This window comes from Lagenorhynchus albirostris, chromosome 7 (genome assembly GCF_949774975.1).
Source record: "Lagenorhynchus albirostris chromosome 7, mLagAlb1.1, whole genome shotgun sequence".
Classification (NCBI taxonomy): domain Eukaryota; kingdom Metazoa; phylum Chordata; class Mammalia; order Artiodactyla; family Delphinidae; genus Lagenorhynchus; species Lagenorhynchus albirostris.
Window position 1 is genome coordinate 58,818,828 of NC_083101.1, and position 26,731 is coordinate 58,845,558.

Here is a 26,731-nt window from a genome sequence, read left to right on the forward strand (position 1 = left end):
CATGTGGGATCTTCCCGGACCGGGGCACGAACCCGTGTCCCCGGCATCAGCAGTTGGACTCTCAACCACTGAGCCACCAGGGAAGCCCTACAATCACATTTTAGAAATGTGTTTGTGTCGTGTACTGCATTGCTACGTGGCTGAAAAGAAAATGGTTCCATGACAAAGCCAACGGTATTCCGGAAAGTATTCACTGGCTCTCTGTGTCCATCCACAGTATACAGGGTGTTCCCAACAAAGCCAGAGGAGAGGGACAGCTTAAACCAAACTAAGTATAGAGGCTCAACCTATACCAACAGCCCTGAGGGAAGCAGCAACATGAGTGGGAGCCTGAGTGCTGACATGTGTGCACAACTTCCTTAAGTCTGCTGAATGTCATCCTCTCTCACTGTAGCTCTTGGTGGGATCACCACAATCTCAGAGAGCCATAGGAGGCCAGAGCAATTTTTCATAAGGTAAGAAAGAATAGGGAAAGGAGGGAGGGAGGGAGGGAAAGAGGGAGGAAAAGGAATCTACAGAACCTGCCCCTTAAGCTCTGTAAATACATCTCAATCAAGTCAAGGCCAGAAGTCTTACACCATTAAACACTCAAAAAGAAAACTTTTGTTTTTGTTTTTCTGATTCTTGACAGTGTGGAGCAGAGGCAGGGAATGGTTTCTGTTAAAGACTCCCTGCCAGATTTTTTACGAATTGAATCCTACACTTGTTCCAGATGTTCTCATTTCTGATCACTGTCTTTGTTGGATCTACCTACTGAATCCCAGGAGGATTTCAGGAAATGTTTAACTCTGAGTTGGTGGAAAAAAAAATAAAATAAAATGATCTTGCTTACTCTGTATCAAAGTACACTTGGCTTGCCTACATTAGACCTTTATGAAATTGTGTTAGGAGTATGTTATGTGAAGATGCTCAGAGACTGGCCTAGAGATTATAAGGTCCACATACAATTAGAAAACCTCAATCTAACTCGGTAAATCTAGTCATTTCAGATAGGAGGAGGAATCACAAGGTAAGTGATATTAAAGTTTGCTAAACGTTTTTACAAAGGCACACTAAATCCGTTTTTGAAAATGTAAACTCAGGGCTTCCCTGGTGGCGCAGTGGTTGAGAGTCCGCCTGCCGATGCCGGGGACACGGGTTTGTGCCCCAGTCCGGGAGGATCCCACATGCCGCGGAGCGGCTAGGCCCATGAGCCATGGCTGCTGAGCCTGCGCGTCCGGAGCCTGTGCTCTGCAACAGGAGAGGCCACAACAGTGAGAGGCCCGCGTACAGCGAAAAAAAAAAAAAAAAAATGTAAACTCAGAGTCTAGAATCAGACACATCATCTCCAAATACTAACAAAAAAATTCATACAAGATATGTCTTTTTCATCCACTAGAATGAATCCGATCATTGTGAAAACACTGTGCTATTCCTCTCAACACTGAATTACTTTTATGAGCCAACTGTATTGTAAACACTGCAAAACCTCAGAGAAAGTTTCGCACAGTAAAGGCCATTTACATATACTAATTCGGCAAAAATTGCTTTCCAAATCACATTTTCCAAAGGCCATATTCTATTTTTCCCTCAGTGCTTTTCTGACAGTTGGGAATGGATACAAATTGTAATTTACTTGTATCCATTTCCTACTTTAGTAGTGTCCACTAAAATCATTCAAACAGCATGACAGATAAAAGACAATAATGAAAAGTGTGTGCAATCTTCTGAGAGTTATAATGTGCACTGATAGCAAACAGTAACTGATGATTAGATATATATATATATGATACATACATATACATATATAATCTATACATATGCCTGATGACTACTAAGATAGTGTGTAAATGTATTTAAGGACCCTGCAGAAAAAACGTTATGTAAAATTGTGTGCATTGATCTAGTAATCCCCAAAGCTTCTAATCCGACTTTAATTTACCTTAATGGAGAATTGCTTAGCGAAAAATCCTGCAAGACAGTGAAATCTGATGTATTTGATCAAGCCGTGTTATTTTTGTAGTCATGAAAGCAGAACCACACAAAAAAATGTGTTTTTCATCAAAAACACTCCACAATTTGAAAACTATGGGGAAGATGGGCAATGAATCACAAGGGAGAGGGAAAATCGATTATGGCGATTACCAGAACAGCCACACATTTCAGAAATGCCTGACTGAACAGGGTCACAATACACTTCGAGTTATGTGAAACAGAAAATTAACCAGTGTTTGCGCCCACTATGTGTGTTTTGTTAACAAAGTGATTTTGATTAAGTTTATGGTCACATTGCAGGATCACAAGACTTAACAAAGAGGATTACTTTAAATATGAAATCTTTCAACTGTAAAAGTAATCATGTCTGAAGGAGGCTGGATATTAAATATTTCTCTAAACTGAAGTTATCACTCTCTCTTTTTCTTTTCCCGGTTGCCTGAGGCTTCATTTTTCCATGAACTGAATAACTACACGTACACCCCCCCCAAAGAACAGAAAATACTACCTTAAATGAAAAGAAATGCAACCCTTCACTTCATATTAGTACTCTCATAAATTTAATATCCACTGTGCATCATCCAGAGAGCTACAAAACGTAAAAGACATTTTCTTTCCTATTCTTATTTTGCACAAGGAAAAAGCAATCAGTAATACAATTGACTTGCTATCTTCTCTGTGGGCCCCAGAAATCTTAACAACAGTGATAACACCACCAGTTCACCTAGAGGCCACAGCCACATAGTTAATGGTGAGAAAGAAAAAAATAATAATAGCAAGGTTTAAATGTTGAGAAAGGCTGTTTACAGCTTTTTTCTTCTGCCTTACTACCTAAGAAGACCTTGGTAAAGAATTAATCTTATTGGACAGTATTCCACTACCCCTTAGTTCCCAAGAGGTTATTAACATTGATTTGAACATGTGGCCTTTGGAATTTTACAGGATGTCTGAGCATAGCTACTTTGATGATCTATAAGCCTGATATACATTAAGTGACAGGTAGAAAGATGGAGAAAGAATTGGGTCCAGGGCTTCCCTGGTGGCACAGTGGTTGAGAGTCCGCCTGCCGATGCAGGGAACGCGGGTTCATGCCCTGGTCCGGGAAGATCCCACATGCCGCGGAGCGGCTGGGCCTGTGAGCCATGGCCGCTGAGCCTGCGCGTCCAGAGCCCGTGCTCCGCAACGGGAGAGGCCACAACAGTGAGAGACCCGTGTACCGCAAAAAAAAAAAAAAAAAAAAAAAGAATTGGGCCCAGTAAGTGGAGATAGGTATTGTAAATAATAACATTTCATTATTTCAATTTATTCATTTATCACCTTAGTAGGTGCTACACGAGAATTCTCATTACTCTCTAGACTTTATAAAAAGTTTCAGAGTATAATCATGGTAATTATAGCTAATGATACAGCATCATATACTTGAATGATGCTAAGAGAGTAGACCTTAAATGTTCTCACCCAATAAAGAAATAGTAATTAAGTGACAGGATGGAGGGGTTAGTGAAGGTTTTGATGGTAATCATGTTGCAATATATAAATTTATCAAATTAATAAGTTATATACCTTTAATTTACATAATGTTATATGTCAATTGATCTCAAAAAACTTGGGGAATTTTGTTTTCAAGTTTCAGGATGTCACAAGATTGCCACTTATTGGATGGATATGCCATCTTAATAATAGGGGCAAAGTTCATATTATATAGTTCATATTATAAAGTTGAATGGAAAATAATTCAGTATATATTTTACATGTCATATAAATGTGAAAATTTAATAATCATGATAGGATATAATTTATATATAAATAAAAATATACAAGAAATTCAGTAATTATGCAAAATATTTTTGTCAAACATCTGACCATCTTTTATAATTTGTCTGTTCTCATTTACTTCAGAAATAATGTTATTAGTAACTACTCTGTTCATACGTCTAATTTCTAAAGCTTTTATACAGAGGGGAATAACAGCAAAGGTACTCTAATAGTAGCATCGATACTAATAAAAATGGCTTTATTTATTGAATATCCCATGTGTCAGGCGTACTACCCTTTAAAAGCATTATCTCATTTAATGTTCACAGCAATACTAGGAGAGAGGCAGGTGCTCCTATCATTCCTATTTTAGAGATAAGGAAACAGGATCAAAAAGGTTACACAGCAGGCATTTAAACTCCAGTCCATGCAGAGAAGACACAATGAGCTAAGACATGCAAAGACAAAGATTTCTAACAAACATCCCTTTTGGTGCTCCCTCTAGGACTCTGGGCAAGACACTGAAACTTTCCATTTCTCAGATTTTTTGCTACATAAAATAATGGCAGAAAAGAAAGTGACTAGGAATAGCTTTAGAGCAGGCAACTTCGTAACTCTTGAATTTATGTGGGGTTATGCAAAGCAAATAACAACTCAGAGCAAGGCTAGTGCTTTCGCCTAAAGGGGTGGGCATGAATGAACTGAGGAATCCAACTGCGGGGAAAGGGCCAAGCAGATACAATCTAGGTCATGAAAGGACCCCCAGGTTACAGACAGTTCATCAGGAAAGGCCGTGGTCTAGGCAAATATTCAGCTGAGGCCCAGAACATCAGATTCAGGTAGTCAGCAAAGAAGAGCGAGAGCACGGGGTGGGTGGACGGACTGGATGGCCCTAGCCCTTCTGCCCAGTAAGACATCACCTAGGATCCTGGCAGCTGTAGCAGGGATGAAATCAGAGAGCAAAGAAGGATCTGGCCCTGCACTAGAGGCATGTGGGCACAGGAAATGGGATACATTTCGAATTGTAGCCTCTACAAACAGAGCTAGGAATAAAATTTGCTTTTCGAAAGTGCTGAGGGGGGGCTTCCCTGGTGACTCAGTGGTTGAGAATCTGCCTGCCAATGCAGGGGACATGGGTTCGAGCCCTGGTCTGGGAGGATCCCACATGCCGTGGAGCAACTGGGCCCGTGAGCCACAACTACTGAGCCTGTGCTCCGCAGCAAGAGAGGCCACGACAGGGAAGAGGCCCGCGCACCGCGATGAACAGTGGCCCCCGCTTGCCACAACTAGAGAAAGCCCTCGCACAGAAACAAAGACCCAACACAGCAAAAAATAATAATAATAATAATAATTAATTAATAAACTCCTACCCCCAACATCTTAAAAAAAAAAGTGCTGAGGACTGCCGTCCCAGCGCACGCCTGCCTCAGGGTACTGCATTCACTTGTCTCTCTGCGGAACTCTTCCTTCCCAGAAAGTCACCTTCTTAGACGCCCACCTTCATTAAAGCAGCCCTGACTGCACCTCATCCCACACAGAGTCACTTTACATCCCCTTCCCCTGCCAAGTTGTTTTCTTCATAGTACTTATCACTCTCTCATTTATTTTACACACTCTTGTCTGTTTATTGACTAATCTCCCTACTGGAATGAAAGTTCCCTAAGAAAACAATCTTGCCTTTGTTGATGCCTGCTGCATCCCCAGTGCCTAGATCCACAGTGCCTGGGACACAGTCGGAACTCGGTAAATATTTGTCTATCTAATATAAGAATAAATTTCAAAGCAACACTGTCCAAACGCCATTTCTCATTTTCTAGAGTTTTGGGTTTTATGTGCTGCCACATGCTTTATTATATAAATTAAGAGATGGCTAAATTGGTAAATAATAATAAATATAATCAAAGTTAGTGACCTTGAAACTTGTGAATTAATTCAGCCGTAAATACTGCTCAAAATGCAGAACTTGAATGTTTTGATAGTTTAACAGAACACTGACAAAGCAAACTACAAGATATGCTCTATTTCACAAAGAAAGGGAGCCCTTGGCACGTCTCTAAAAGATCAGAGTTATTGGTTAATAACTGAAAACACATACTCCTTTTGGATTGTTTTTTTCCTGGTTAAAAATAAAAAGGTTTTTAATGTTAGGATATCTCCAGAACAGCTGATATGTACCACATATATAATCAAAATCACTCCTTATAAAAAACAAGAAATTAATTATAAAATTCCCATCGTTTACATATAATTCTTAAAGCAATTTTAGATCCTGAGTTCAGAACTTTAATAAAAACATGTTTTAAAAATAGGATATAGAAAGAAAAGATATGAGAAACTGAGGCATATGCAGGCATATGTTGTTTTTCTTCTCACTATAAAACTAACTGAAACAAGATTTTGGAATCATGAAAACTGAATGTTAAGTCAAAATAGGCATTCTTATGCCTATTTTGAAGATTATCTAGTATCTAACTTTAGATACTAGAAGATTTAGAAGATAATTTAGAAGATTATCTAGTATCTAACTTTAAAATGAAACAAGACTGTGCCATTTAAACCAAACATACTTTTGTTTGTTTACCTGCTTGTTTTATTGTGAGGTTGTAAAGAGAAGTGAGAGATTTCAAACTATAATTAAGCATTTGACTACAATTAAATTATATATATAATATGCCCACTTCTCAGAACAAAAGTAAGTCCTATGATACTATGTCAAAATCTGATTTAAGTCTTCTTGGTTTCTAACTCAACATTTTAGGGTCAACTAAAGTTCATTTCAAAGAATAAATCAGAGAAGTTACCAAAGAATAAGCTATAAGAAAAACGCAAGGGGAAAGGGTTCAGCCCAAGGAACTATAATAACAGAAAAAAAAAAAAAAACACTATAGTAATTGAAAGAGTGTTAAAACTGACTCAGTCATGGACCTACAGAAAAATAAAACAGAATGACCAAACCAGACACAGCTCTTAAAATGTATAATGATTTCAAATAAGATTTTTTTTTAAGGAATATTGCAAATAAACTGGGGAAGGAAGGACTGTTTAGTTTGAGGATAAGTAATTGGCAATTTTGAAAGAAAAAATCTATTTAAAACTTGCCTTATACTACAACTACATGTCACTTACAGATGATCTGAAGGCGAGATTATCAAACTATATTCTCCCCCTTGGAAACACCTATATTCTATGAGCTGCTTGGAAATATTTCACTTCTAAAATCAACTAATAATATCCTTTTCAAATTCAACTAAAAATTAACTCATGTAGATATTTTACTAAACTTAATACTACTTTCTAATAAATTGCTTCAGACAAACTAAAAATGCCAATTTATGAATAGTAACAGAAAACACTGATTGATTAAAGAACTGGCCATTTAGTTTGGCAGCTTTTAAAAAAAAATAATCTAGGGACTTCCCTGGTGGCGCAGTGACTGAGAATCTGCCTGCCAATGCAGGGGACACAGGTTCTATCCCTGGTCCGGGAAGACCCCACATGCTGCAGAGCAACTAAGCCCGCGAGCCACAACTACTGAGCCGGTGTGCCACAACTACTGAGGCCACACGCCACAACTACTGAAGACCCTGCGCCTAGAGCCCATGCTCCAGACCATGTGCCTAGAGAGAAGCCACTGCAATGAGAAGCCCACGCACCGCAACGAAGAGTAGCCCCCGCTCGCCGCAACTAGAGAAAGCCCACGCGCAGTAACAAAGAACCAACACAGCCAAAAATATAATAAAAATAAATTTGCTAAAAAAATAAATTTAAGAAAATCTGTATTTATGTCAAACCTAACCCCACAATTCATCCCACCCTCCCCTTCCCCCTCTGTGTCCACATGTCCATTCTCTATGTCTGCATCTGTATTCCTGCCCTGCAAACAGGTTCATTTGTACCATTTTTCTAGATTCCACATATATACGTTAATATACGATGTTTGTTTTTCTCTTTCTGACTTACTTCACTCTGTATGACAGATTCTAGGTCCATCCACATCTCTAGTGGGAACATGTGGTATAGCACAGGGAGCTCAGCTCAATGCTGTGATGACCTAGATGGGTGAGATGGGGTGGGTGGTGGGAGGGAGGCCCAAGAGGGAGGGGATATATGTATGTGTATAGCTGATTCACTTTGTTGTACAGCAGAAACTAACACAACATTGTAAAGCAATTATACTCCAATTAGAAAAACAATCTGTATACATATAACTCTTTATTGTAAATTTATAGCATGCTTTACTTATACTTTCTTCTAGCAAAGCAGTACCTGGTTTGTGTGCTAGAAATAAACATAATGATATTTTCATGGTTATTTAATACTTTCAGGTACTTTTAATAACCACAGAGAAAAGGATCATCAACGACTTTGACTATATAAAATTTAAAATAAATATGTAAAAACAATTACTAAAGACCAATAAACAGACTTAAGGTACACTTGTTACAAACATGACAAAGAGTTAATATGTCTAATATATAAAGAATGTGAACTAATGAATAAAAACCCTTAGGCAAAGGAAATGTAGAGACAATTCATATAAAGGAATAAATGACTTGTAAACACATATTAGGGAGAAAGTAACACTTCAGTAATTAAAGAAATCCATATTAAAACAATAATGGGGGCTTCCCTGGTGGTGCAGTGGTTGAGAGTCCGCCTGCCGATGCAGGGGACACAGGTTCGCGCCCCGGTCTGGGAGGATCCCACATGCCGCAGAGCGGCTGGGCCCATGAGCCATGGCCGCTGAGCCTGCGCGTCCGGAGGCTGTGCCCCGCAGCGGGGGAGGCCACAACAGTGAGAGGCCCGCGTACCGCCAAAAAAAACAAAACAATAATGAGTGTTTTGCCTATTAAATCAGCAAGATTTAGATGATCATTTTTAAACTGACCAAGGGGAAAAGAAACTGAACTATCTTCAGTCATTACTGGTGGCATTATTAGCACATACATCCTCTCTGGAACGCAACTTGGTGATATGTTTCAAAAAGACATAAAACTGTTCATATCCTTTGACCTAGGGATACCACTTCTATGTCAATGCTAAGAGAAATAATGCAAAATATAGAAAAATGTATCCCAATTAAAATGTTCCTCAAAACTCTGTATTTGAAATAGTTAGAAAAATGGGAAAAAAACAAAGGCTACTAACAGGAAAATAGACACATCTAGTCAATGAATTATTGGGCAGCCATTAAAGATGATAGTCATGATGAGGCAAGATGGAAAAAATATATATTTATGCTAAAATGACAATGGACAAAGTACTGAATAGCAAACTCACCATACAGTATAAAGGACGAGAAAATTCTCTCAAGTCAGAACAGTGGGTTGTTTTCAGGTGATGGGATTATTAGTGACTTTTTGTTTGTTTGTTTGTTTCTAAATTTCCTATAATGAGGTTATACTACTTTTATGACTTTAAAATAGATGAATAAAAGTTAGCATATAGAAAGGTGAAAAGAGTAACACTTGACCACTGTATCAGAGCAAAATATTAGGAAAACTACTTTAGGTTCATGTTCTCTTTCAAATCACTTCACTGTAACCCAAAAAAAGAGTAAGAAAAGCTTTTCTTACTCTGCTACTTGTCAGACATACCCAAGTGGAATGTTCCACATTTCTGTGCTTTTCTGTTCTCTACTCCGAGTGTGAGCTACCGTCGGAGCTCAGTATTTAATTTGGTAGGCTTACAGTTACACACATTTAAAATACTAACAGATAAACTACACATTTCTGAAAACTAATCATGCCCATCCTTAATTTTTTTCCAGATAATTAAACAACTGAAAATGATAAATTGCCCCTTTAACAGACTTGGCAACCTTTTGGCACCAAGTGCATCAATTAACTACAGTACCATATTGGATCCAATATTGCATCTCCTACAGTGCATGTAACAATATGTACAAGAGACTTCTATCAACAAGGATCAGTGTCATGTATGAATCACCATGTCACCTGAATTGAGAGTTCTCGGGATCCTTTCTATAATGACAAATTCAAGTTCTATGTTATTACCTAGAGCACTGCAACCCATGACCGCAGTGTGTGGGGTGGAGGGGACGGACTATTAAATCTTTCTGGGGTGAGAACGGGCGGCTGTTTTATATAGCTCCTGTCGATCATAATGCTCCTGAGACCATCAAGATTTAGATCTGTAATTACACAGGACCCTGATTTTCACCTTGGTTACTGATAGAGACAGTACGTATAATCATGATAAAAAGCCAAGACTTGAAAAATGAGACTTTGCAAGAAGTTAGCGTCCCCAGGCTCCAGTGGATTGATTGGCTCGAAGTAGCCCTTGCACTTTCCCACTTTGTTACGGGGGCTGAGAATGCTGTGAAGCAGAAACACTTCCACCCCTACCATGAATCCTCTTTGGTAAGGAAATTTAAAATAATAATAGTAAACTTGTTAGAAATAGAAAGAAGCTTTATTTTTTCTAACTGACAAATTTTCTGGGGAGATGGGTAGGAGACACAGTCCATGGTTCTGAGCAAACACCAATTTAGCACAGACCAAAACACCCTCAGCACTGTGTATGTACAATCCCTTGCCCCTGACCGAGACCTCTGTAGCTTTTTCGAAGCTGCAAGCATCGTCTAATACACAATTGATTGTATTCTTAACCGATTGTCTTTAAAAACCCTTATCCCTCAGAAACCTGTTTTTGTTCATTTTGATTATAAAGCTGGAGGTACACGGGGACAAAGACAGTCTCAGAACTGATTAAGAATCAAACAAAAAACTACCCCTAACTGTTGCTACATACTTTCTAAAGCATATTGAAAACAAAACAATTCCTTGATATAGCTATAGCTACAATGCAAGAAAAAAAAAAAAAAGAACAAAAAAACAAACAAAGCTATATATAAAATGCAAATGCTGCAACTAAAAATACCAGACCCATGGTGCTCCCTGTGGGAGGTGATAGGAACTCATGATGTGAAAGGAAAAGAGAAAGGCATTTGGGAACAATCACCTCAGGTTCTGTGACCAAAAGAGAAGCCAGTTAAGAGAAAGTAGGGCTCTGTTTCCAGGAGCTGTTGCAAAGACCTTTAACTTTTCATCCCTCCTCCTTTCCCTGGCTGTTCTATTACACCTCTACAGAAACCTGAAGTTGTGCCTTTAACTTTTGCCTCAGCATCACGGAGGGTGTGGAGAGGTGGGAGGGGGGTGGTTAAAGTACTCTTTTAGTTTTGTCTCTATTGCTCTGCCTCTCAGCCCTGATGGGTTGGCAGGGGTGAGTCTGGAGGTCCTCAACCGCCTCCACATTTCTTTCAATGACTTCTAACATGTTGTTCTGATATGTGCTTGTCAGTGTTAATTACAAGTGACATTAGATTGGTTTGATCCCTGACAAAACTCCAGAGCGTTGTAATAAAGCAGGACAGTAGGAAAGATGGCAAGAGGAGGCTAGGTAATGCTTTTGAATCCCCAGGATTTCCTTCAGGCCTCCCTCCTACCAAGTCTGGCCGTCCTAACAAAGACGCACATTTGCTCTGCTCTGCATACGAAGCTTTAAGATACCAGACCTACAGGTTTGCTGACAACAGCCGGGTCTAAACCAGTTGTCCCATTAAGAGCATCCCCGGTCACTCTCACAGCATCCCGTTTGGATGTTAATTATATGATCACCCTATTGAGCCCTGTTTTCACCACTCCTTAAACCTTCACATACAGCTCTGCAGTGAAAAATGACTGAAATCACTTGGAAAGCAACAGAAAAGACTCACTGAAGAAATCTGAGAGGAGATGTGGTAGAACAGCTAAAACTCAATTTGTTTCTGTATCTGCTTTCCATAGAAAAGTATTTCTCCATATTGGGCGGGTACAAAATCCAACAGTATGCATATTTGTCGTTAGACAAAAAGCACAGAATCAGCTATCAGTTCACTTTCCTTGAGGATGTATTTCTGAGATACAATATCTTTCACTTACATCTGACAGGTAGATTCTTTGCTAGTAAGATCAGTGGGTAGTCTCAGTATGTAAATGGTCTATATTTTATTACATGTGTAACCTTGAAACTATCAAATGATATCTCAGAACCATCAGGGAGACCAGTGTTGTCCAATCTAGCTTTGTGCAACAACAGAACCGTTCTATGTCTCTGCTGTTCTATATGACAGCCCTGTGCCACTTGTGGCTACTGACCACTTGAAATACAGCTAGTACAACTGAGTTCCTACTTGCATTTAAATAATACAGAGACTTGGTTTCTTATGGTAAAAATAAAACAGGATAAAGATCTGTCTCTTGTTCTTCCCTTGAGTCTTGTTTGAGAAAAAGCAGATGCTGTCTGATGAGGAAACTTCCATCATCTGAGAACCAGCAATGCATCAGCCAGAACTCCATTTCTGGGACAGTGTTAAGTACAAAAAGGAATGGACTTGGGTTCTGGAGACCAAGGTGGAAGGGTTAGCTAGGACAGTGAAGTCTCCTCAACACAAAGTTTAATCCAACATCCTTTCTAGCACCTTTGGAAGATCTCCCTCTTGCTCTGTGAGTAACGGTCATCCCTATGACAAAGAGGCTAATATGGTCCATTTTACAGACAGAAATGTGTTTAGTTTTCATTGAGAGATATGGAAATATAATGTAATGTGTCACTCTGGTACCTAAAAAATCCAAAAGAAAAAAGAGTCCTATGCTTAAAATATCTACAAGATAATTTATTTCTCCTTTACCTATAAGTGATACCATGTTCATGTAGGCTTGTGGATGCTAGCTCTTATCTGTTTGCTTATTTCATTATTTTTCTCAATTCTAGTTGCAAAGAACGTTACTACTGTCAAATCCTACTACATCATTGTGCATCTTTTCTTCTAAATGATAAAAAACTATCTTGAAAGACTTACGCAATCAGAAATGGTAGCAGGCCTTTCAAAAACATTTATTTAAAAATGTTCTTCACGTTTATATTACTTTTACTTAGATTACTTTTTTTAGTATGAACAATCATCACTAAGTGAGTAGTTTGCTATACTCCTTAAAGGGCTCTATCATTTTTTAAATGCTGTGAAATAAAATATCATCTAGAATGAGGCTAAGAAGATGCATATTTTTTAAAAAAAATTCATAGAAACTATCTGTACAATAATTCATTGTCTGCTCTACCAAGGTGATTTATTAAGGATAATGAAGCATATGATTTAATAGCTGCCACAAATCCTTTTTCAAGTAGGATGGGTATAAATAATACAAAAAGATGGCCCAATAATAGGCAAATCCTAACCTAAGAACTACTCTATATGCTAGGTCACAGGAAATTAGTTAAGCTCAATTAACTGTGGAGCCAAGAGAAGTATGGCTAGGCAGTTAAGGCTCTAACCACTGACTCTTATTCTAGTAGCGGTTATTCATTTAGTGAAACCTGTAAGCCTTCCTATCATGGTGGAATTTGAGTAGCTTTTTTCCACATGACGATATAAAGCTCTCCAACTGGAAAAGGACATTATGCTAGCATGAATTTTCCAAAATCTTAAGAATCCAGATAGATCTCTGCCTATTTGTCAGTGCAAGTGACATCAGCCTTACATTCCCACAGTGCCTTGCATTTATGGGAATAAATGCAAGGCACTGTGGAAAGATTAATGTACGATGCTCTAAAGAATAAATGCATAAATGGGAGAGAAGGTAAGTGAAGAAAATGAGGTTTCTAAGATCCTTACAGAGAAAAAAAAAGGAATTTCATATCCCTGTGAAACCTGGTTCTAATATTTATCATCACTTAGACTTTTGAGTTCTTTCTCCCTAGCTTGTCCAGTTGCCAAGAAGTTACTTCCTTTGGTGACAAAGGTCTCCTTAGGCCAGCTTCCTATAAAGCATGAAAAAAAACCCACAGAATCGTACACACTCTTTGAATGCAAGTGTCCAAACATGAGCTCCTATTTGCAAGTTGACATACTCCTCTCCTAGCGATCTCTGTTAATACTGAAGTCTTTACGGGGCCTTATGAAATCAGTGAGGCAAATTTCTGATGACAGGAAATATAAGCGGTCATACAAAGCAGCTGTTTGGCCAAAAAGGATTGCCTGGCTGTGCCTTACAGACATGGCACAGCCATTCACTGATAAGCTGGCACAGCTAGTCCTGTCCCCAGGCCACCCAGGGAGTCCATCTAAAATAAGATTAGAGGTTGCAAATCCTAGTGTTCAAATAATACTGGGCTGCGGAAAATTTCCATGGCTCAACATAAACAAGGGGCCTACATGTGAGCCATATGCCACCTTCTAAAAATTGTATGCTTCACCAGGAGCATTCGGCACCAGCATATTTCCACACTGCAGTTCCTACTGCTCCTGCTTTCCTAAGCCTGGCTTGCCAGAACTGAGATCGATTTTATTAGATACCATTAGTCTCTGTTAGGGCGGTCATTTGCATAACAACAGAGTGGCAAGTATGAAGCTACGGCACCTGTTGTACATTTGGCAGCCTGGATGAGGGCCCTGAAAAAAGAAAACAAATACGGGCTATAATCATGCCAGGCAACGGCTTTTGGTTCAATAATGACCATGTGTCAGAATTAAGTGCATCTGGGAATTCCTACCACAGCCAGATGTAAAGGCAGATTTGTCCTGTCTAGTGGCATATGAGGAGATACACACAGTATACACAGATTTGGTTTTGTCTTGGTTTGGGAGGGAACTAGGCAAGTGGAACTTAGCTCAAGTAAAATAAAAGTACTCAAGGGCAACTGACAATATTGTCATAAATTGTGGAGTTAAATATTAAACGTACGGGTTTTAAGATCTGGGCGATGAACTAACTAACCTCTGATTTTTCTGGGCACACAGATTTGTTCACAAATTACTCAACAACAATGGGCCAATGTTACTAGCACACTGAGCCAAGCCATGGGTTAGGCGTTAGAAATACCACTGGGGAAAAGACTTGGGTCTTGGCTTTGAGGTATTTGTAATGAATCAGACCACAGATAAGCAGTCACAATGCAATGTTATGGATGCTCTATGTAAAATGTATTTGGGTCTCTTCTAGTGCATAAAGAAAGCATATCCAGGCTTGGCAGGATGGGAAGACGTGCTGGTAGAGTTGTCAGCTCTGCTAAGACCTGAAGGAAGAGGGGGATCAGGCAAAAATGGAAGAGGAAGGGAATTTCCAGGAAAGGGAGAAAGCATGCTCAGAATTATACACCAAAGGGTCAAAGTAGTGCATCAGGGAAATATCAAATACTTTAGTATGGCTGGAACGTATGTGTGTGGACGGTGGGAGAAGGGAAATAGAGAAAACCATTATGAGAATGGCAAGGTGGCAAGAGACAAGGCAGGGAGAAAGACATCAAGGCCCAGGTGACTTCTGCTGAGTATTTCAACCTTTACATAGAGTGGAAGGAAGAGCCACTGGAATGTTTGAAGAAGGATGACATAAACAGATTTGAGTTTCTTAATGATCACGCTGGCTACAGAGCACCGAAGCAACTATACAGAGTTTCCAGCGAAACACAGAGAGGCTGCAATCCAGGCAAAAGAGGACTTTGCCAACAGATGCCAGCTAACATATTAAAAGGTAGTGAATGGGCTTCCCTGGTGGCGCAGTGGCTGGGAGTCCGCCTGCCGATGCAGGGGACGCGGGTTCGTGCCCCGGTCTGGGAGGATCCCACATGCCGCGGAGCGGCTGGCCCCGTGAGCCATGGCCGCTTGGCCTGCGCGTCCGGAGGCTCTGCCCCGCAGCGGGGGAGGACACAACAGTGAGAGAACAGCATACCGCAAAAAAAAAAAAAAAAAAAAAAAAAAAAGTAGTGAATAATTTGGTTGAAAGAAAGTTAATATTTCTTTTGGTCTACTGGAATAACAAGAGATTATTTAGAGAAAACAGATTTTAAATGATGAATTTAAAATCAAAATTTAAATGGTGTATTTCCTAGTTTTTTTGATAAAAAGAAATCAGTTTCAAGTTGAATCTGGGCAAGAGTAAAAATTCGATTCAATTCTACTGCGCTTAGCCAATCATTTCTTAAAGTAGTAGCTGAATATGCCTAACAATACTTATTGAACTTGTCATTCTTAATTTATACGTATTATCATCACAAAGCATTTATTAAGAACCTAATCATGGAAGAACCCTCACTACACACCACCCAAAGAAGGTACGCCGCTCCAGGCTCCTAGCAGGTTTTGTTTATAGATTAACCCACAGGAAAACATGACTAAATAGGACAGTGCATGCATGTGAGAAGCATTTTAGAAACCTGGGCGAAGACGACTTGATTGTTAACACACAGTAAGAGCCATAAAAGACCAAAGCATTTTCCATGTAACTTTATTTTATGTACCATGTCTGATTTAAAACTTCAGGGTGCTTTGTTGTCAGAGAAAAAATAATTTTCCAAACCAAACAAATGTAACATCCTTTCTTGTATTATTTATAAGACCATAATTAATCAGAAATAGGTCTCTGTAGCCTGACCAAAAAAAAAAAAGCTAAACTTCTATAAAAATGGGTTAAGTGGAAAAAAACTTATCGAATCATCCATCTGTTATTGATAATGAAATGAACATGTGAGCAGCGAAAATAAGAGTATTTTAGAAGATAGTATAATTGACAAAATTTCCCAGATACAGTTGTGCAGGGCAGGCAGCCAATGACTAGAACACATATATATCAGTCACTTGGCATAATTTCATTTCTTTGATGGGAGGCTGCTCTTCAGATATCTCTGCTGGATCTACAGTTCTCTTTGTAAAAATGCTTTTGATTCCCTACGTGTTGGGCACCTATGAAAATGCCAGCCTTTGTGATTTTTAAAAACCTATTCTTGGTGGAAATATTTAATTTAACCACTTCTGTTCCAGGACTAACCCCAGGGCTCAGGCATTTGTGTCACTGGCCTAAAATCATATAATTTTAGAGATGAAAGGCAACTGCCAAAAAAAAAAAAAGAAAAAGAAAAAAGGTCACCCAGTCCAAACTAAACTGCTTAAGTTTAAAAAAATAAAAATAAAAAAAAATAAATCTCTCCAGTCCCAAGCAGAGAAAGAAACAGAAGAGATTCTTCAGAAATGATAGGGGGAAAACCACATAATTGTTAAGATTCTTCCTGAATTTGAGTTAAGAAAGCACTGTGTCATTGTGTATACGTGCCTGGTATATGTGAAATAAATTTTTTAAAAATTCATGTCAGACACAAGAATATATTGAGGGGTTAAGAGTGGAGTGGATAAAAGTTGGGATCATAACTTAAAATCTTGGCTTTAAATTCCATCTTTATTATATCTAGCTATGTAACCTTGGGCAAATACTTAACCTCTCTATGAATCAGCTTTTAAACTGGTGATAATAAAAAGCATATGACTTACATAGCATTGTTTTAGAGATTAAAAATGACAGTGAAGGTAAAATGCTATGCTGAATGCCTCGCACATAGTACATGCTCAGTAAATTTTAGCAACCATCACAATTACAACTTTACACATCAACCACTATTACTGTACTTCCAATATAAAGAAAATTAAAAGAAATTTGTTTTTCACCTATCTCAATGTCCTGAGCATCATCAGACATTTCAACTGAATAATTACTCTTCCCATTCATGATTTCAATTAAATTCAACTCAAAGTAAATTCAACGAAAAGAGCATAGAGCACTTGAGTTGAGAATTAGAAAATGAGAGACTAATTAGGAGGATTTCAATGGATGCAAATCAGGACAGCCTGCAAGGAGAGAAAGGGGATTCCAAGAACCGAGGGTTGGTAGAACCAAAGAGGTGCCCGAGGGCAGAGTCTTCTCCCTTAGGGCAGGGGCTCTGATACTACAGCAGGACAGAGCACCTGGGGCTACGCGGAGAGCAGAGGCTAGTCACACAAGTTAGGATTAGACTGCAAAGGGCTTTGACTGCTGTGTTGGGAATTTAGCACTTGAGTAGGCAGAATTAAAAAGGCTTGTATTTCAGAAAGCAAAAGTTTTTAGGAAGAATTGAAAAGGAGAAAGGAGAAAATGAGGTACCAAGAAAAAAGTAGACAGAAGTATGGGTGAAAGATTATATTTTAAGTTTACAAAATGCAGAATGTGGGACACAGGAGAGCCTTCTATTTCTCAACTATCTAACAAGCCGGAAAAAAATTCAGATCTGGAACTCCAGAGAGAAGTTAGAAAATTTATTTTGAGAGTCATCTATGCAGAAATAAGTATTGCTTCTATGAGAAGTAGACAGGAATATCCCATTAAAGAGTACAGACAGTGACCTGAAGAGGCCCATATATAAAACAACAATGAGAGTTTAGAATGGAGATGGAGACCGAAGGCCAAAATATCAAATGAAGGGGAAACAATGTTGATGAAGAAAGTGAGGCTCAAAGAAGGGACTCAGAGAGAACTTCCATCCATGAGATATTTCCAATGGAAGATGTTCCCCAAAATTTACCCCTCTAGTAATATATTATAATTCCCTCCTTTCCCCGCCAAGAAAAATGTGAAAATCACTACTTAGCCAGTAAATGGATTTAGAATATTTAAGACGTTTCCAATAGATTATTCCCAATTGGCCAAACATTCCATTTAAATTAAGATATAAATTAAGATATAAGATAGAATTTATAACTAAAGATATAAAACCATGTATCTAAAAATCACATACTGAATTATTTCAACCAGAAAAGTCAAAACTAGTAGACTTATTTTGTTTCTCTCTTAAAACCCTTTAACAATATTTCAATTAAGTTACTATTACAAGTAGTTCAAGTACGTTTTTGCAGGGAACCAGCAGTCTACTTGTGCAGTGAAAAACCGTTAGTGTGTGTACGATGTGTCCCTTCAATTGGGGTGGAAGGGGGATGGAGGAAAAAATTATTTCAAACTTTAAAAACAAATGTTTTTTTGGCCCGTAATGGAACACTGGATCAGCATTTGATGTGTCTAGTCTAATTTTTCTCTGTGAAATTGTACTGGCGGATCTTAGGGAGAGACAGAAGGCAGTAAATTCCTATCCTCCATCAATACATTTGACCTCAGAGCAAACCCCACAACTGGCTACAGGCACCCACCATCCATCATTGCTCTTGAAACCTGATCTTTCATGGAAGGACAGCTGCGCTGGGCAAAGAGCTAAAGAGCTTTCTAAGATGCACTACCATTTAAAAAAAAAAAAAAAAAAAAGGCAATTCTGTTGGTTCAGTATTTTAATTAACTGCTTCTCTAAACATTTCTTCCCCCAGACTGCAGCTCAACACCAAATATCATCAGGAATCTATTAAAACATTTTTGACTTTTAAGCAAAATGCTCTCTTGGTACACTGTAGGTAAAATCATTTCTAGCTTTTCCCTTAAAAGCTTTCTGAGATAAACAGCGTACTATGGCATACTGATGTGTACAGACTTCAAAAAACGTGCTGGACAGGAAAAGGTAGTTCCAGCATCTGTAGTAATTATACCATGTACACAACAGAGTGCACAAAGGGAAAATGTACACCAAACACCCATATCCAACAAGGCTTAATTTTTAAATCAGGTAGCAATCATTTACAGCAGACAGATAAAGAGAGCAGAACACTATCATACAAACTACCATCATTGAATATAGCATGTCCGTTATGTCATTCCTACATCCAGGAATTTTTTAATTTAAAAAATACAAAATAAGACAAATCCTTATTTAATAGGATCTTCATCACCTCTATGGCTATTTTCTCCATGTTACAGATGGTGAAACAAGACCCTAAGATGTTATATAATTTCTCCCAAGATCCCACAGATAATAAGTGACAAAACTAAGGTATAAATTCAGTTTTTCTTGCATCAAATTCATGTTCTTTTCACTGTCTCCAAGAAAAAGAAAAAAAGTAAGGAAAGATACTGGTCTAGATTTTGCAACCTTTAGCATTATCTTTATATACACTATATACCTACGCTTAAATAAGATTAAACAATAACTGATTTTCAATATTTATAAAATCAGTACTAATATAAACCTTTTTGTTAATAAAGGGAGTCCATTTACTGAAGCTTAAAAAAGAAGTCACTTGTTACTTGTGACCCAGTGAGATGATCATTTCATATATTTGAAAGTACACTATCTCCTAATCCCAAAGCAATACTGAGAAGCATAATTTTCTAAATGCAATTCACAAATCTGAATTTAGTTAGCTAGTGCTACATTAAAGAATACAGCTTGAGGGCTGTTGGAAAAAAGACAACTAAGAATTTATAAACTCAGTCAATCTCATGAAACTGACAGAGTTACGATGGTTAAAGCCAGTAAATAACAATATGTTAAAGGTCACAACTCTCCTGACATTGTTATCTGAATGTCAAAGCTAAGTCGTGTTTCTGGTCAGTGAATTCAAAGAACTAGGAGAAAGATGAGCTTCAGATGGCTGCTTTTGTTCTTATATTTTGTTATAAGTTCTGAAGAAGCCCAAGGGGAGCCTGCCACCTCACAGCAGCCATTTGCAAAGGAAAGCAAAGCTTACTTGCCACAGGTGGAAAGCTAGGACTATTCAAGTTGTCTCAACACTCTCTATGGGTACACCTGATCTGCTGGCTTACGGACAGAATCAGCTGTCTTAGCTTTCTAAATTTTCATCTCTTTCATTTAATTTGCTGATCTATGACATACAGGGATTCGATCTGGGGGACAGCAGAGGTTGAAAAGCCAAGAAAAAGTTCAGTTTTGCTCTTTGTTTCTTGTAATTTAAAAAAAAAAACAACTATAGAGTAACTGACAGATATTGATATGACCCTATTAAATACATCAGCATCAAATAGAAAACAATGAACAGAAAGATACTGAATGCATTACTTTGAGAGGGAGGAGGTGGGACATTGCAGACAATTTTATTCTTTTTTAGCAACAAGTTGCTTTGAGGAGTGTGACAGTATAACTGGAGACAACACTTAAATTACTTTGTCTTAAAAATATTTCATAAATAAAATGTTGAGAAGAAAATGCAAACTGTTGATTACATAAAAGCAAATGGGTGATTTATTAAAGGGGAAACAAGGGGCATGGGCCTGGAATGTAATTTTGTGAGTTACATTTATAAGAATTCTATTTCATTGATGCTTCAGTCTCGCACCATTGTCATGACTCTATTATTTAGGTTACATTAGGTCAGAGACTTCTATAACGTATAAGCATTTGCTCTTTGACCTCCCCAAGACTTATGACATAAAGAAAATGCTGAACTTTTACATCTGAGGCTACAATTTCATATAATGAACAATCAGTAAGCACAAGCCATTTATTCTTTTAGCTATCTCTCTTAAAGGTTTGATTGTGGAGAGCTGAAACACATCTTTATTTTTAAAATGGGGGTGGGAGAATTTGGACCCTTTAATTGTCAAAACAAATGCAAGCCAAGCATGACATTTTAATAAGTGTTACCAACTACTAATTAGAAGCAAATGATATTATCCATATAGAAAACATGTCCCCAAACAAACCTGTTCTTTGGTGGAAATGTCACTGTGCTATGAAATTAGAGAAGTGTAAACGAGGGATGTTTGTTGCAATGAAATTTACTTATAAATCCCTCCTAAGCAATCTTCTTCCACATTATCAGATTTCTTCTGTTGATGTGTTATATAGGAATCCTCGAACTTGTAGTTCACAGAAAGAACAACTCTTCTCTTTGCTCTTGGTAAATCATTGATAATATAAAAAGAAATGTTTTTAAACATTGACTTTGCTTGCGGCTACAAGTTGCCTTTGTGCCATCACAAGTAAGTAGTTTTCTTAAAAGATTTTTTCAAAGAAACCAGACAGTGCAAAGAAAAGAAAAACAACTCCATAAGGCAAAAACACACTCAGAGTAGGCCTCGCTTAAAATGTAACTCATTTATTCAAACTAACCTTTCCAACGAAAAACTACTCTCCCTTTAAGAAAATAGGAACAAATAATACATTCTTTAAATACTCTGGAAAACTGAACACTTAATCTTTCTTATTTAGCACTTCATATATCTGTGCTTATAAAACTAATGCTAAAAGAATATTTTGTGGTCGCTAAGTTGAATATATTACATTAAAGGTAAAGTTTATTTTCCAGATTCCCAGAAACTTCTGGGAATTAAAAGGGCACCCATGACCAAAGGTTAAATGTATACATTTAAAGACGTGAGCCTAAAAGTTTGATGCTCTCAGGATCATAAATTAGAGCACAGGCATACTTCAACTCTCAGACAACCCACAAATACACACTGAAACTAGAGAAGGGTAGTTTTAAAGCAAAACCACCTTGAGAAATCCATCACTCCTGAAATGGCACTTTTAGTACGTGACTGTGTTAATGAATTCTTATTTATCCATAGAATCCTTTTAAAAATAGAAATGTTCAATGGCTTGATAAATCAAGTTTGGGCTGAAGGAACTCCAATATGCAAATACTTACAGGGTGCTCTTTTACAAATAGTTACCCTTGTCAGTTTGAAAAACTGAAAATCAACAAAAGAACAGTGTAAGTATACTTGACCTTATTGCCTAATGTCTATCAAGATTGCCACAGCTGGTTGATTTCAAATTTGTGAAACTGACACTTAAAAAACGTGTAGTGCATCTTCAGTGGGGGTCCCTCAAGTGCTGACGAAACTGTAGTCACAGCCTCAGATTCTCGTTCCACACAACTTGCACAGCACTCACAAAGCTAGTTTAATCACACCATCAATCTATGACTACGCATTCCTTAAAGTAATTCTGCTTCCTTTCTTTTTTAACCTTACATTATGCCAATAGCATCTTTATCAGTTATCCTTGACATGCACTGAGAAACTGGGATCACATATGAATTTGCACAAATACCTCTCCTATGTTGCACACTCTGTGAAAAGTCATACTTGTACCGCCATAGTGTAAGCTCTAAACAACGTTCTTGAAAAACCCTTCAGTCAATGTCTATGACTAACATCAGAGCATGAGTTAATAGGTTAAAAAGACAAAACCAAAACTTAGGGGACTGCCTACCTGATACTTTTTAAATGCCTCTCTAGGAAGGGTTCGCATATGCCATACCAGAGTACCTCCTGGATATAAGAACAGTTATACAGGCCCCTAGTGGCTTAGCAAATAGCAGCAGATGAGGGGATTCCGAGTCTTAGTTCTCGACTTTGAGATATTCTGGCTGTAGATGAATGTCCATCTTAAAAACAAATCAAATCATTGTATTTAATACTTTAAGCAGTTTTGCTTGTATGATTATCCACTGAAATACATATATATTAAAATAGAGCACTGTATTTCATTACTTTAGTAACTACAACTGCACTGGTCTAAGAAGAATTTGTGTTACATAACCTCCACAGTAAAATATTTAATTCATCCACCTCTTCACATGTCATTACAAAAGTAATATATTACTCATATATATTAAAATATATTCGAGAGACACTTTTCCTCTTTGAATCTTATTTCTATTATACTATTATTACTGAGGGCTGTAAGAACAGATTATTTCTATGTAAAGTGCTCACTATTTAAAATGAAATATAGATACAAACTGAATGCCACTTTTAAAACAGTAGAAATCTAAAATAAATGTGCTTCCCAACAACAGCCAGTGATAAAACTTACATTAGAGTGCACCTATTTACAAAGATCTACAATTAATAACACCCTTTAATCCTCACCCCCTGCTGTCTTTCCTTTAAAAAAGAAAATTCTAGGCAGGCACATTTACAGCTTTTAGCAGTTTTTAACTGGACACAATCTGACAGCTGAATTCATGAAACTGACCAGCTTGTCAATTTCACACTCTGAGAGTACAATAATAGCTGATGGCATGAGGATGAATTTAAGAAATCTGTCACAGAATTGCTAGTTCCATTGAAAAGCAAAGTACAGTATGTAATTATGGGAGGTGGGAGGTAGGAAAATTTTCTTTGTATTGTCCATTTAGGATGTCTGTTTCAAGAATTCGGACATTGAGCACTGAAATTTTATTCTCTTTGCTAAGCTAACAAAATAACATCTATCTGTGGCATGTAACAAAATGTTTTCTAAATATGTACAATATTTATTAAGCTTTGTCCTGGATATCATCATACTAACAACATGGTATGATTTTTAGGTTGCTATCATCTAAATATTCCTTTAATTCAGAATATTTCAAGTCTTGGCAGTACGTCACCCTGGTTTTACTCAAGTTGAGTGGTGGATGTGTACACTTTGAAACAGTGATAGAACTGCCAAAATGGTCAGAAGTATCAATGGTTGGACTAACACCCCATATGTGTGCTACAGGATGGTTGGAAAAAACACACCAAATGGAAAGGTCCACGTTTGAAGCACTGGAAGTCCAAAAGAAAATCTATCTCAAGTCACAAGCAGTTGCTAGTCTCTGAGAGGCTCAAAATGTATGTGCTATGCTCTAAGTCAATGGTACTATGACTGTGGGCATGTCAAGGGGGGGATAAAAAGAAAAAAAAAAGTTTAAGAGAAAATACAGGGCAGCGATCCCTCAGGAATCTCCCTGTATGCTTAAGGCACAAACTGTAGGTTGGTCTGGGGGATTGCTCTAAGAATTTTAGAAAACAGAGGAGACAGTAGGCAAGTCGTGTACTGGGAAGCAGGCTGGAAACAATACAAGTGAACTGTGATAGTCCAGGTTTTGGAGAATGGACCTACTATTCACAATACTGGAGCACCCAATTAATGAAAGCCAAGCTCACACAGTGTCCAAGATTTTTTTTTTTAAGCATAAGAAAACTGCCTTAATTTGTTAATGCTTCTAAATGAAAATCAACCTCACAGATACACAATTCAAGTTTTCTACACGCCAATGTGAAAGCTACAATAAACCGACAGGAAAGGAAAGAACGTTTAGTTTGTTCTTGGTTTTCTTTTAAAATTGTTTCCTACAACTTGGACTTTTCATGATAAATTCTTTGTTCCCTTCCCTACGGAATGAGTGTGTAAGAACAGCAGATTCCCGTGGCAGAACTACGAGCTTTGATTCTGCCACGGAAAGGTCTCCAAAACAATCCCCCTCCTCTATGGCAGCCGCGTAGACTTTGACTCCTGCTATTTCTCCTTCTCCCCACTAGTTCAGAGGAAAGAAAGAAATCACCAAAACCAGCCCTCCTTAAATTAGTAATCATTGCCTCTTTAAAAAACAAAGAAAAAACAGAAAACTGCAGTGGCAGAATCCCTGGGTAGGGTCGTAGTGCCCCGCCGCTCCACCATTTCCCCAATACTACGCCCACCCCAGGAGGAGAAAGCGGGGAATCTCACAAATACACAGATTCAAACACCTTCATTCTCTAGAACTGCCACTCTCCCTGGTCTGAGGCTTTAAGCGAGAAGCGAACCGTGTAGGGGAGGACCTCTGCCCAAGGAGGTTTCGAAGAGCAAACTGTGCGCTCCGGAGCCGGGGCGCTGGGCTCGCGGACGCCGGAGTGTGCAGCTCCGGCCCCTGACCTGCGGGCTGCGGGAGCCGGGCTCCGGGCGAGCCGCGGACGCAGACACCGAAGGACGCAGACCCGGGAAGACTCAGGGGGGCGGACCGGATCAGCTCGGGAGACTCACCTGGTCATGTCGGCTCCGGGCAGGCTCCGCCACCGCCTCCCGCGCCGCCACCAGCACTTTGCTCCAGCGCTTTCACGCCCCTCCACGGCCGCTCAGCCCACGCCTGCCCCAGCCGCCGGAGTCCGGGCGGCCGATTTAATCCCGCGCAGCTGCGGCCCCCGCCGCGGGAATCCCCCCCGTGGCTGCCGCCGCCCGCTCCTCGAGCGGCCAGCCCAGTCCAGAGCGAGGAAGTGGAGGAGAGTCAGCGAGTGAGTCCCAAACGCCGAAATCCAGCATCCAAAGGAGCGCGTCCCCCCGCCCTCCCTCCCTCCCTCCACCCCTATCCACTTCGCCGCCGCCGCCGCCGCCTCCGCCTCCTCTTCCCGGGCCGTCCTCCTGGCCCTTCTGAGCCCGCGGCTTCCGCGGCTGTTCCGCCTCCTCCCGCTCCTCCTGCGCGCCCTGCGCCTGCTTCTCCGGCCGCCGCCGCCGCCGCCGTGTGTCTCCTCTCCCTCCGCCTCCCGCTCTTCTTCCTCCTCCTCCCCCCGCTCCTCGACGCTCCGCCGCTCGCGGCTGGGGGGTCCGGGGCCGCGTAACTTCTCCTCCCTCCGCCTCTCCTGTTTCCTCCTTCCTGCTGCTGCTTCTTTTAAAGAGGATTCTTTGGCCACAAATAGCAACTCGGCTGCCCCCCTCAGCGCCTCCCTCCCCTTCTTCTCTTCTTCCCCCCCCCCAAAGTGAAGCGCACACGAGAGGCAACCAGAAACTGAGGCCGGCGGGGGGAGTGGGGAGGCGGGGAGAGGGGGCGAGGCGACGCCCGGAGACCGACCCGCGCGGAGTCAAGGGCCAGGACGAGGGATGGCCAGTCCAGCCCAGCCCTCAGCCCTGGCGTGAACCCGGTCGTTACGGTTGAGGGCGAGATGGTTTGATGGGCAAATTAAATGAAAAATCTCAGGAAAGTGATTGGAAAAGCTTCTCTCTTTGTTTCCTAGTCTGACTGATTTCGAAAATCCTCGTAACATGCTGGGGATCCCACGGAATCGCGGTGCCCCGGCGCTGAGGGATTGTGCGTGCACTTTGCCGGCGCGAGAGTGGGAGTGTGGGTGCGCTCGGCCGAGGGGAGAGCCAGGCCCGCTGGCGAGTCCCTCAGTCTGGACCCCTGACCCACTGAAAGGGCCAGAGAGCTGGACGGGCGAAGGAAGGAGGCAGGAGAGCTGGGAGAAGGAGGCGTGCAACCCACACACATACACTCACTCACTCACACACACACTTGCAGAGGAGGGGGCTGGGTGACGTCACTCCCAAGCAGCCATCCACCAGGACAGAAAAGACCCCCCTCTAACAAATTCACTCATCTCCTAAGAGCTGCACGCCCGTGTGCTTCCTGCCCCGGGTCCTGGCACACGGGAGGAAAGATGCCGGTTGCACCCCATTCAAAGCAGTGATAAAAATATAAGGAGCGTGTTGATGAGACACAGTTTATGTCCACTGTCCCAGTTCACCTCGGTAGCCTCATTCAGGGATGTTTGGTGGATCCCCTTTGGAATCACAG

The 26,731-nt window shown here is 39.9% G+C and overlaps 1 protein-coding gene across 1 annotated transcript in view; it reads right to left on the reverse strand.

Moving 5' to 3' along the window:
- The window catches only part of PTPRD (protein tyrosine phosphatase receptor type D), a 523,277-nt gene extending 498,009 nt beyond the window's left edge, over positions 1-25,268 (reverse strand). Inside the window, exon 1 of the mRNA XM_060153475.1 lies at positions 25,207-25,268. The gene's annotated coding sequence lies outside the window, so the exon portion shown is untranslated. The remainder of the gene's footprint in view (positions 1-25,206) is intronic.
- Between the last annotated feature and the right edge of the window lie 1,463 nt (positions 25,269-26,731).